At 42.4% G+C, this 12,598-nt stretch overlaps 1 protein-coding gene across 1 annotated transcript in view; it reads right to left on the reverse strand.

Moving 5' to 3' along the window:
• The window catches only part of PLPPR5 (phospholipid phosphatase related 5), a 723,479-nt gene that overhangs the window by 119,242 nt on the left and 591,639 nt on the right, over positions 1-12,598 (reverse strand). The window lies entirely within an intron of this gene.

Below are 12,598 nucleotides of genomic sequence, written 5' to 3' on the forward strand. Positions count from 1 at the left end.
CTGATAAGCAAAGTTTCCAAAGAGCATAATAATGATCTTTTCATTGGTTCCTTGTAATTTACATTTTGCATTGTTATTTATATGACCCGATGATTTGTTTTAAATTACTTGCGGTGCCCCGCAATTTACCCACTCTCTCTCTGGAATCACTATTTCTTTCCACTTCTGTCAGACACACCTTTCATTTAGTGTTTTTTCATCATGGATACTTAACATATACTTCATATTTCAGTAGAGTTCCCATTTTTACTACACTTTTCAGCGTTCTTATGATCTTGGGGCTAGGCTCAGCATTGTACAAGAAGAGCATATCATGATTTTACAGCACACAATTAATTGAAACATATTCCTCAGTTGTAAAACAAATTTTAAAACTGAAATGTACCACTAGTGCTAGGACTTTGTGGGTCCAAGCAGTGCTGTCTGCAGCTTCCGTGCTACTTCGAAGAATTTCCAAGTTAAGTGTATGCATGTTAGGCAGAATAATACATAAAAGCGAAATTTTAATCCATTTTTTAAATTGGTGTGGGATTTTTCTTATGTTGTGTCTTCACTTTATTACTGTTTGAAGTGCTGCATAAATAATTTATACATTGCCTCTAGGTCATTCCTGGCTACTTTGTGCCAAGCTAGCAGAGAGTTAAGCACATGTTAATTTGGGGGTTGCTTTCTGTTTCACCCTGACAGGAATTGTGGTTGCTGCTTGAGTACGGTTTCAATCCCCTCAACCAGTAACCCAATGTCCAACATGCGGTTCACCCAAACTTTGCTTTCGCGGGCGGCACAGGTGGCAAGAACTTGATGCTAACACACCCATTCACTGTTGCAAAGAGCCCACAACTGCAGGATTTCTCCTTTCCTTAAAGGGGGAGCTCCACTGATTCCATAACAAGGGTCCAGGACCTGAGGGGCACCTCAGGGGATCAAAAACTAATTCCAGCAGAGATCACTTCAGGCTGGGATCGAGGGTGCAGATCCAGTCTTCCTTCTCAGCAAGTAGGGCAGCAGGAAACAAGGCAGCAGAATAGCAAGGCAGCATGGTAGAAGTCCTTTTGGCAACAGACCAGCACAGCAGTCCTTCTGTAGTATCAACTGGTCCAGAGGTGTAGTGAAGAGTTGGATCTGAGGGTACAATATGTATACCTGGTGCCCACTTTGAAGTAGGAGAAGTTTCTAGAGGCTTCCACCAACAGAGGTACTTGAATTTCCTGCCTGCCAGCCCTGGCTCCATCTTGTTTGACGTCAAAAAGGATTAGTGTCAAAACCCTTTATAAGTGTGCTGGGCAGAGACTTTGTGATGTCCAAGTGTGGTAGGTGACAACTCCTCCTGCTCACCAAGTCAGGGATGGCCCACCATGCAGTTGGAAAGTGGATTATTAGTAAGGGCAGGTAGGTATCTACACTTAGTAATAGGCCACAATCTCACATTAGGCCCAGTCAAGGTCTCAATAAATTAATCATTGCTCAACTCATGGTAACTTGGCCCATGAGCAGTTAAGCTTAACATATCAACAAAGCGGTAAACAAGCAAAACACAGCACATAACAAATATTCAACCAATTTATCAAAATAGGAAATATTTGTATCATTAAAACAACACCAAAACCACACAAACCCAATGTAGGGAACCAGAGATATGAATTTTTAAAGAATAATTGTAAAAATATGCTTTCTAGTGCCTTATAGCAAAAAGCGCCAACTCTGGATACTGGTCACGCTTGAGCGGGGCAAAGTCAACATTTGAGGCTGACCCCAGTGGAGCCGAAGTCGGATACACTGAGAGGTAGGCATCTGTCAAAATTTCACCTTTGGACTTACTCTTTTTTCTGGAGCTGTTTCTCTCATTGTCGATTGAGGCTCCTCCTCAGGCCAGCTTAAAATACAACATTGTAGGTTTGGCTCAGCGTGAAGTTCTGATCAGCTCCTGGAAATCTCATCGATTGGGAAAAGCTCCAGAGCTTCAGCGGGATGAACTTGAAATTCAGACCAGGTAGTGGTTCGATGTCGCAGGCTTGACTATGGTCGACAGGCCGGTTACCTTCTGGGGCTTTTTTACAAAGTTGCTCCAAGCTTCTCCAAACTTTTGAATATTCTTCCAGAAGTCCTTTTTAGGGTCTAGCAGTATTCACAAACTTGGTCTAAGGTTCCAGAAGGTCTGAGTTTCTTCTTGGGAGCTCAGACTACAATTCTGAGAATGCATCTGGTCAGAATCCTCAAAAGCCCACTGGATGCTGGTCAGCTGGGCTGCTCTTGCATGACTTGTAGCAGGGGACTCTTGATAACTACTTTGCACCTGTTGCTTACAGGGAGTCCACTCCTGGTGCTTCAGTAGTGGTGAAGCCCATAGTGCAGCTGGTGCAGTCCTTGTGTGTGCAGTCGTTCAGGTGCAGATCAGAGGTTCAGCAGGGCAGTCCTTCTTCTTCTGATCTTCTTCCAGCAGAGATCTGAGTTGCTGGACAGCTCTTTCATATTTACCTTTGCTCCTGGGTTGGCAAGCAGGGGTCATCCCTGACCAATTGGGTGCGCACTCTGGGATGACCACTTCCTGCAAAGTGTGGAAAAATCAATCCCAGAAAGCAACATTCTTTAAAATCCAAGATGGGGAAAATCTCTCCTTGGAGGTTAGATCTGGTTGAAACCACCCACTGGTGTGGCTCAGTTTCCCTAACACATCCCCTTTAGCCACTCTCCTAATCTAATTATTGTGGATCCCATCTGGCAGGGCAAGCAGGAAATGGGGAGGTCTGTTTTTTGTCCCAAGTGACTTTCCCTCCTTTGAAAACCAGTTTAACTGCCCTATCCCCTTCCTGTTCTGCAATCTGCTACAGCAGTTCTCCTCTCACCAAATGCTTCCATCGTTTCAGCCCAGGCCACTTCATCCCTCATTAAGAAAGCTTGTCTCAGGCTGCCAGAGGCTGACCAATCAGGAATGGGCACTACAGGGCTGGATTTGGTAACATTCTGAAAGAGTTTAAAACTTGTTCCCTGTAATAGTTGTAATAAATCTAACTTTGACAAGTTATTGGACTTATTCTAACTAGTAATATGATATCAAATATGACATATTCAGGTCTTTCTTAGTAGACATGATACTTCATTATTTTCAAATAAAGCCTCCCAATGTTAGCCTATGGAGCTAATGTACTACAATAGGGAAAAACAAATTTGGCAATTTTTCCCTCACCAGAGCTTATAAAACATCTTCTATAACGTCCCTGCTAATATCTACACTGCAGCCAACTCTTGGGGCACCTAGAGCAGACATTAGAGGTGACATGTATGTAAAAATAAGATAAATTAAGATTTTGGAAGAACTTTTAATTCCAAAGTCTAATTTGGAGTTTATTTTATTTTAAAAGCAGCCAGCAAGATGTTGGCCTTTAAAATGACACCAGGCACCACAGCAGTGCACCAAGGGATGCACTAACTTCACTGGGGCCCTAACCTTACATGCTACACCATATGCTAAGGATTTACAGGTAGGTTGTCAGAGCCAATTATAATTATGCCTCATTTGCATATACCATTTTAAAAAGAGCACAGGCCCTGGGACTGGTTAGCAGTGCCCAGGGCAGAGCCAGAAAACACCAGTATCAGTTAAAAATTAGGGCAAAAAGTGAAGGGGCTTCTTCAACAAGCCCAGTTTTCTCACACTTTGCAACACATATTCCCCCTTTTTCTCAATGTCTGAAAGTAATACACTGCCTGATACACCTAGTCATATGACCCAGAATACGGGCTGCAGGCACAAAATGGTTGGGACGATAAAATGCCACCTTTCTAAAAGTGACATTTTCAGAATTGTGGCTTAAAATCTGACTATACCATTAAGGAAAGTTTCAAATTACAAATCTATAGAGACCAAACTCAGCATTTTTCTCAGCTCCCACTTGAAATTTGTCACTTCTCAAATATAGTAAGGTGACCCAATGGTATCCAATAGTATCCTATGGGAGATGCAGTCCTTGCAGTACTGAAAAATTAATTTCAGAGTTTTTCAATACCAGGACATGTAAAAGTTAAAAGTACATGTCCAGTGTTTTAAAAACAGTGCACTCTGCCCAAGGGGCTACGTAGGGCCTACCCCAGGGATGATATATGCATTAAAAAGGAAGTTTCTGACCTGGAAAAGGGTTTATTTTACTACTTTGATATGGCAGTTTAAAACAGCACACAGGTTGTAATGGCAATCCTGGGATATATCTAAAAGAATGCTTATGTAGGTAGCACGATAAGTACTGGAGGCCCACTAGTTGCATTTAATTTACATTCAAAATATTCGTGGATTACCTCCAGACAAAGCCAAGTCCAACACTTCTAAACTGGGATAAGTTGATGGTGGCGTACCACTTGAGGACTCTTTCAATAAAATCAAAGCAAATATGTAAACACCTTCACTACGCTGTAAATATCAAGGGCCACCTATTTATAATTTTTTCACACAACGCAAAACAGCAAGACACCTTGCTGCATTGTGTGAAAAGGCAGCAATGCGCAATATGATTCAGATATGGCATATTACTGCTCTCTCCTTACACTGGCAGACTTTTGGCTGCCTGCCACTAATGCAGGCACCCTTGCACCATGGTGCAGACAGGATTGCTTTGTGCAGGAAGAGGCACCTTCCTGCACAAACAAAATCCTATGAGGTTTTTTCCTCTTTATAAGTGTGCTGCAGAATGCAGCAGAGGTAGAAAGAGGAAAGAATGAGGAAAAATAAAGGTATTTTTCTCATTATGCCTACCCATGGAAGATATTGCAGGTTTATACATTCCCAGGTCAACTTGGGAATGTGCTAAATCCCATGGGTGGACGCATGGGTACACCCATGCTCCACCTATAAACTCCTCCTTGGGGTAGAGTAATGGAAAGCAGCAATGTGAGCTGCCTTGTGTTACTCCAGATTTACTAAGCACTGCAGGGCCACACAAGGTTTTGCATCATCATTGCGTTTCTTTGATAATTCTGACCCCAAATCTTCTTGAGGGGTGGTTTATTAAATGCTTTTCAAAGAGTTAGCAACATCCTGGTTGCTTCCCTGGCCAGCCACGTTGAGGACCAAATTGGACTATCCCGGAGCTACCAGAAGTTTCTAGGTCCGTCTTTTGATTCATGCAACCCTGGGCCCCAACACTGAGGACCCTCAAATTGTCTACCAAGTACCCTTATAGCAACTGACTTAAACATACCAAGGTAGAGAGGTCCAGTGGTTACTCGGAGGTGCTGGAGGTAAAAACTCAGGTCTCAATAAATAACACTCACTAAGTTATTGTTCAGTTAAGGCTTTAAAAAAAAAATGAGGAAGGTATTTTAATTCACAATAAGTAAAACTCTATACACATTATTATTAAAAATAGGTACAAAATGTCATATGGGAAAACCACTATGAACTCCAACGAAAAGGCTTCACAAGCTGCATGGGATGCACCCTAATTGAAGGTTATAGTGGTCAATCAGTCTCCTAAATATTGACAAGACACTATAGGTTGGAGGCACCTTCAAAAGATCGTGCACCAGCAGACCTCAAACCTCAGTACTGCGGTAACCCCAAACATACCTATAGAAATTAGCTGATATGTCATTTTAAAAACTCCGGCCCACTGTCTTTTTCACAGGGTGCTGACCAATACAAAATAGACATTTCATTGTGCATAAATAATTTAGCAGCGTTGCCACAAACATAAACACAACTCACTTCTACAATTAGAATGCCATGATTACACAGTTTATTATGACTCAAGGTTTAACAGTGCAACAGTGTGAACATTTTTACCAGTGAGTCGGACTGCCTGGTAAATTCTCAGGCCTTAAAACACCACAGACTCACACATTCTCAAAGGAAGACGAAATAATAAGCCACATAAACGCTTAAAACCATTTCCATACTCTCATGGGATCACTATTGCTCCCTCCAGGAAGACATATGGTACCACCATTACCCTCTGCACTTGTAGTGACTTGTTCTAAAGTGAGCCTCAGAACACGATATCACTACTTTTGCAATTTCTCTGCCCACCCATGGCTACACAGAGAAGATACACACATTTGGAGGTAGACCCCAATACCTCATAGGTGCTGCTTTTGTCTGAGACATATCTGTTGAGTCCTTTAATGTGCCTTTTAACTTTAACTTTTTGCTTCAGATTGGCTTTAAACGGCATCAGTCACTTCCTCCAGTGCAGCTGGATTCTCTTGCTGGCTCATGAACTCACCCTGCATGCTTCTTATTGTTAGTGGAGTATTCGGCTGCTCTCGGCTCGTTTGTACCACTTGCCCCAGAGTGTAGAAAACAGCCAGACGGCCTCTGGTCCCTGAGGAAAGAGCAGGGACAAGGATGTGGTCACTCTCAAGTGGTTCGTGATTCCTCCAGGGATGTAGAAGAGATTCATTCATCTCCGTGGGCAGCAGAGTCAACCCAGATAGTATTTTCCAAACTTTGCCAGGGGGATATTTAGGGAAATACTGTAATGGCGATCCTGACCCTTAAGGAGAATACAGGGCACCCAAATGGCAACTTGATCCCTTGACCAAATCCAATGATCTTGCTTGAGATTTGTGACACAGCAAGGTGCTTAGAATCGTTGCTGCACCCTGTAGCCGATAATGTATTTATTTCAGTTAATTAAAGCCATTTCGCATAAGAGCAGCCATAAATGAAATACTCAAATGTTATTACTTTTACAGTTAATAATAAAATCTATGTGCAAAAGAGCGATAAAGAGCCATGTCCATAAGTAAAATATGTTACAAAGTACAAAAATTAAATATGTGAAACCTTGCTAATCTAGTCCAGTTTAATAGTTTTAGAACTGTACTTTACGTCTAATAACATATCAAAATATTTATATTTTATAAACAGAACAAAAATGACAAGAGAGCACCCTATTATTTGAGCTCATAAAGTTGTCAGTAATTTACCCCAGAGTTAAACAGCAGGTGATGATAATAGTTCTTAAACGATCTAGCTAGCAACCTGTTTTCACAGTTAAGGCATGTAATGAATCTAGTCACATCTGAGGGTGTTCTCCTTTCAGACAATAAGTAATGGCACGGCGGCAAGTGTGGATATCAAACTGTTTTAAGGAAGAGGGCTTCCACGTTCAGTGTTCATCAAGTAAAACGGAACAGGTGCATAACATGTGAGCAGCAAAGCATCGGACAGCAGCTGATGCTTCTGTTTTAAAGTATGCCGGTCACTCTGGAACAATTTCAACAAAGATTCATTTGGTGGGCTTGTGGAAGTGCACTCTAGACTGCTCTTGCATGGCCTCCTGCAGTGCTTAATTTGTGCTGGTGATTTCCGATGCTCCGCACTGGCTCTTATTTATACACGCTAGCACACATTTATAAGAAAATAGCACATTGTGGCGCGGTGGTATATTTTATATTATATATTTTAAGCAATATTTGTTTGTAACATGAAACTATTTAATATATCTTTAAACAAATGATAAAACTTGATCTTAAATCTGCAGTTTTAAGTGACGTGGCTTGTGGTGACGTGGGTTGTGCCGGCTGCAGTGTAATACCTAGGACCCTGACACTAAATTGTTTACAATCAGAATTTAAATGTTTGATAGCTCTGCCCTAATTTTAAAGCCTTTGAACTGCTGTTTCTTCCTCTGATGCCTTAGCTGGCTACAAGACCCTGGACCTACCCCCACGTTCAGCCCTGGTAGCCTTCTGATATGGTTTGTTCTGGGCAGCAAAACACTATGGTTGTCAAAGCAGACCACTCTCCTTGTCTAAACTTTCAAAGCACCCACAGGCAAGAGTCCTTACCTAATCCTGGGATGCCACATCACTCCTACATGCTTAACTGGCACTTCCATGGATCTGTTCACTAGCTATCCAATCTCCATACAAAGCATTCTGGTAAGAAATAATATGGCAAATTGAAGGAAAACGAGAGCATGTCATTTCCTCTGAGTTAAGCTGTGCCTACTAATGTCTAATGTCTCCCTGTCAACATTCAGACACCATTTCCTGTGGTGTCCAAAGCCAGAGGTCATCCTGCTCTTGTTTTCTCCCCTGTGGCAGCATCCTACCAGTGCTTTCTAGTGAAGTGCTGCTAATCAGTTTACGGACATTTCATCCACACAGTCTTCCGCTGCCAGCTGAAGCTTATTCTCCAGGGGTGAACCTATTGCTCCGCATGGAACCCTGAACTTCCTGCTGGCCAGCACAGCAATTAATGAGCTCAGAAAGATACCAATCTAATTAAGTCTGGCTCGGGAATATATGCCACTTTTCTAAATGAATAAACAAACTCAAATCTGGCACATCTGATTCTATGTGTTTTGACTCGGAAATAGAGAAAGTAGAAAACTTTTGTACCTTGTACCAATCAAAATTATATTTTAGGAACACTTTACATACAGTGTAAACACAGTTTTAACACTGCATATGTTACACTTCAGCCAAAAAAGTGAGGCATTTCCTTTTGGCTTCCCAATTGAATTATGAGTACTTAGATGCCAATCTGATGCACACCCACATGCGAATATGTATCATATGCATCCTGCTCAGAGCCCTTTACTCCAGCTGTATACAACAGCCAACATTGTTTTGAAAGGTAGGCTCTGATAGATGCATCTCAAAAGCACTTTAGCAGAAACGTATAGAAGGTGAGACCCTATTAGGCAGACCCACTCACATTGGTGTTCCAAAGACTAAACACCCAAATACAAAAGAACTTTGGTTTTTCACAGGTCAGAATCTGGACTTCTCTTTCATTCTTTAGGAATATACATTGGCATTACAATTCAAAATCGACTTCATTTTACTATTTCCACGAAGTTTATGGAGTAGCAAACATTTAAGATGGGAGCTGAGTTCCCAGACTGCTAAAGTAAATCTAAATAGCATCACCTTTTCTCCCAAATGGTTGAAAAACTCTTTGAAAACCCCGGTAGCCCACAAAGCCGTGGAAGAACAATTAACTTTCTTTGTTTTTAGATAAGTTGTTCTGTCTCGCAGGATACATTTATTGCACAAAATTAGTATTTAATAGATAAAAACAAAAAACAATTATTAGCTTATTTTAAGTGCACAATGATTAATTATTGTATCCAACTATCAAACAACACCAGCACTGCATATAAACACAGTTGGTATTCCCTGTACAAAAGGAGCTCATCACAAATGATAGAAATACCTGAGCAGATCTGAAGAAGTGTGAGAATGTCACCCCTATTTATTTAAACTCGGGGTAAACTAGCTTTCTGCTCCATAGTCCACCACCAAACTCAATTAACTGTTCCTATGAACCTTCCGTGCCAAATTGGCAAGAATGATCAACTTTTGGGTGACACATTGATGCTTAATTGCCAATTCGCATTATCTCACCCCTCTCAATCTTAAACGTTTGCATAAACAAGTACTCTCTTTAAAGAAACACAAGTCATCTTTACCCAGTCCTGCATTTCTCAGAATCACCTGCAATAAGCATTCTTGAATCTTGATTTGGGTGATTTGGTTGATATTGTCATTTGGGTTCTGGGAAGCATTGTAAAGTTACTCAATAAACGGCTCCTTTAAATTCTCAAACAATCAAGGTAAATCATTTAAAAAGCTCCCACACATGCAATACTATCCATTATCATTCTGCCTTCTCTTGTGCCCTTCAGAGCAGCAAGTTTCATGCAAAGCGCAACTAACCAGGAGAAAGTGGCTGAGGTTGAGCGCGAAAGAGGAAAATTTGATGCAGCACAAATGTTTAGCTCTGGGATCAAAATGGTGGAGCTTTTCAGTGTTGAGATGAACTTTCGGAGGGGTAACCTGTGCTGCTTTGAATTGTGAACTGCAGATTGAGAAAGGAACATCTGAGTGTGCTGGCGGTCCCTGAGGCATATGAGTGCTACACAGACCTGTAAGCAGGGGGCCAAGGGATGTGGACCTAGCCTTCTGCTGGCACCAGAGGTAAAGCCTGTGCTACTTCTGAGCCAGCCGAGATTGTGGCAGGTGGGGGACAAGATTACCTGAGAAGGCTGATGTTTCCCAAGTGGTGAGAGAGCTGTATGGGCCTTTGAAAGGGGAATCTCTGGGGGCAATTATTCATCCATCACCATAATAACAGAAAAGGCTTGTGCTGCCTCTGTTGGTCAGAGAGGAATCCCTGGGAGAGCACGTGGTGTTCTAGCAACAGAAGCACAGAGCAGGTTCCAGCATGGTCAGCCTATAGAGGTATGGATCTGAACCTTCATCATCGTAACCTGGGTATGAAGATGGGTCATGGCAAATTGCTGGGAGGACCCAAAGCTGGGCAAACCAAAGCCACTGGCTGGATATACATATGACTAGAAAGGGATGTCCTTAGTCTGAAGGGGTGTTGGTGATAACTTTGGTGGAGGTCTCAGCCAGGGACTATTGAAAACAGGAGGGGCATATGAACAGCCTAACGGGCTGGTGCCACAGAACCCTGGGATGTAGTTTACAACAGGCCTGAAGCTATGTCACGTCCCCAACAGCAACAAATAAGAGTCCAGGTATGCAAGCAAAGTACATAACTACACATATTGTGTGTTGTGGGTCACTATGCAAGTCCACTCATGCTCCAAAGTACAGTGGCTACAGGGACTAATATAATTTAAAAATTGCTGGATCAATACAATCAACATCTATAGTCTGTAAACAATATGTGGCAAAGAGGTTGCAATGACCTCTCAGGTTGGGCACATAAACAGATTATTTACTTGCAGACACTGGCTGGCCTCTCTATGTGTGCTGCCCATGCTGGGTGGGGCTGGAAGTCCGTTGCATGGGACTGAAGTCAGGTCATTAGCTAGGAAAGGTATCACATGAGAGCCTGCTGTGAGCAACCCCAATGCCAGATAAAAATATTAACAATCCTCCTCTGTGGTTTATATGTGAATATACAAGCAGCAGCTTACTCATGGCTAAAGATGAAGCAGGTCTGGTCTCTAATCAGGGAACAATGGACAAATATATTATGGTACTTACCCCCTTGGTGGAAGAACAGGAAAGCTACGTGACAAACTCTGATGTAGTAAAAGGGCTTCATGGAGATCTCTCCCCTTCTACAGAAATGATTTTTCAAGCCTCAAAGGTGAGGTTGGGATGATTTTGACCCTTTTGTTGCAGGACCTCTGCATTTCAGTGGATCGAATAATAGAGGAAGAGGGTCGCTTTTCTCACCAGGGAGATACTGCAAAGCAGGTCAGGACCGTGATCCAAAGGCTTGAAGTGACTCAATCAAACTGTCTTCGTGTGCACAGGCCAGACACCTGAAATTCTGAGGCATTTCTTGAAATATAGCTCAGAAATGTTCTAGCTGAAGACAAGATCACAACCAGCTTCTTAGTAGAGCCTCAATCATTTCCACTATGAAAAGCTGCCTCCCAGGGCTCCTACCCTAGACTTCTGATTGCTAAGTTCCTGAACTGTACAGATTGTGACTTTGTTAAAAATTGGGTCTCTAGTAGGCAGAATTATACACCCTGCCCAAGTCGGGACCACAATCATAGTCAGGGTAAATCAGATACACAATCTAAATTAACCTGTGCTTGCCGTCTGGTAGCTTGGCACAAATCAGTCAGGCTTAACCTAAGAGGCAATATGTAAAGTATTTGTGCAATACTTAAATTACATTAACACAGTGAAAACACCACAAAAAGGCTCCACACCAGTTTAGGAAAATAACGAATATTTTTATGAATAAAACAAGACCAAAACAACAAACTTCAAATATGTACATCTTGAGATATGAATTATTAAAGAATAAACTGCATTAGAGTGCTTACAAAATCAATAGAACTTAAAGGTTACCTGAGGTTGCACTGTATCGGGGTATATTCAAAATTCAGCCTGACTGCAATGGAGAGCAGGCTGGCTACAAGACCAACACAGGGCTCACCGAAAAAGTACCTTTGTTGTAGGGTTGTGTTGACCGCAATGAGGTGATACAAAGGTAATGCGTTGGTTCTGATCCGGCAGTCAGGAAATGTGTCAACCTCAAGCCGTGCAGTCATCAATGCGAGGTCCTCAGGGTGCGGCGTTGAACTGTTTGCAGTGAAGGTGATACTTCATCGTCAAGCTGTGCAGCTCGCGATGCGAAGGAGATATGCCATGCCTGGTATTGCTGCGTTGATCCTGAGCCTCGCAGTCAGCAATGCAATGTCCTTGCCCTCAGCGGCAGCAGCGATGCATTACCATTGAGGGAAAAAAAGGCGTTTCCAATCAGTGCAGCGGTATTGATGTGTAATTTTTTGTAGAAGAGCAGCTGCAAAACCCACTTTTAAGGCCCAGGACTGGATTGGCATCTCTTGGCAGGGCAGGACTCATAGTTGGCAGAGTCTATTAGCTGCTGAAGCAGAATTAAAAGAAGTGTTTAATGGCCCTGGGACTTCAAAACAGGAGGCAAGCTAGCAAGCCCTTGGAGCCACTTAGGTTCTTGGAGGATGTATAGAGGAAAGTCTAGTCCTTCTCACTCCCAGGAAAAAAGCAGCAGGCAGCAGGCCAACACAGCAAAGCAGTTCAGCAGGGTGGAAATCCCTTCTGGCAGCAGAACAGTCCTTCTTCCTGGCAGAATGTCCTCAGATCCAGAAATATACGATTTGGTGGGGCTTCGGGTCCACTA

The sequence above is a fragment of the Pleurodeles waltl genome, chromosome 4_2, assembly GCF_031143425.1.
Source record: "Pleurodeles waltl isolate 20211129_DDA chromosome 4_2, aPleWal1.hap1.20221129, whole genome shotgun sequence".
Taxonomy (NCBI): domain Eukaryota; kingdom Metazoa; phylum Chordata; class Amphibia; order Caudata; family Salamandridae; genus Pleurodeles; species Pleurodeles waltl.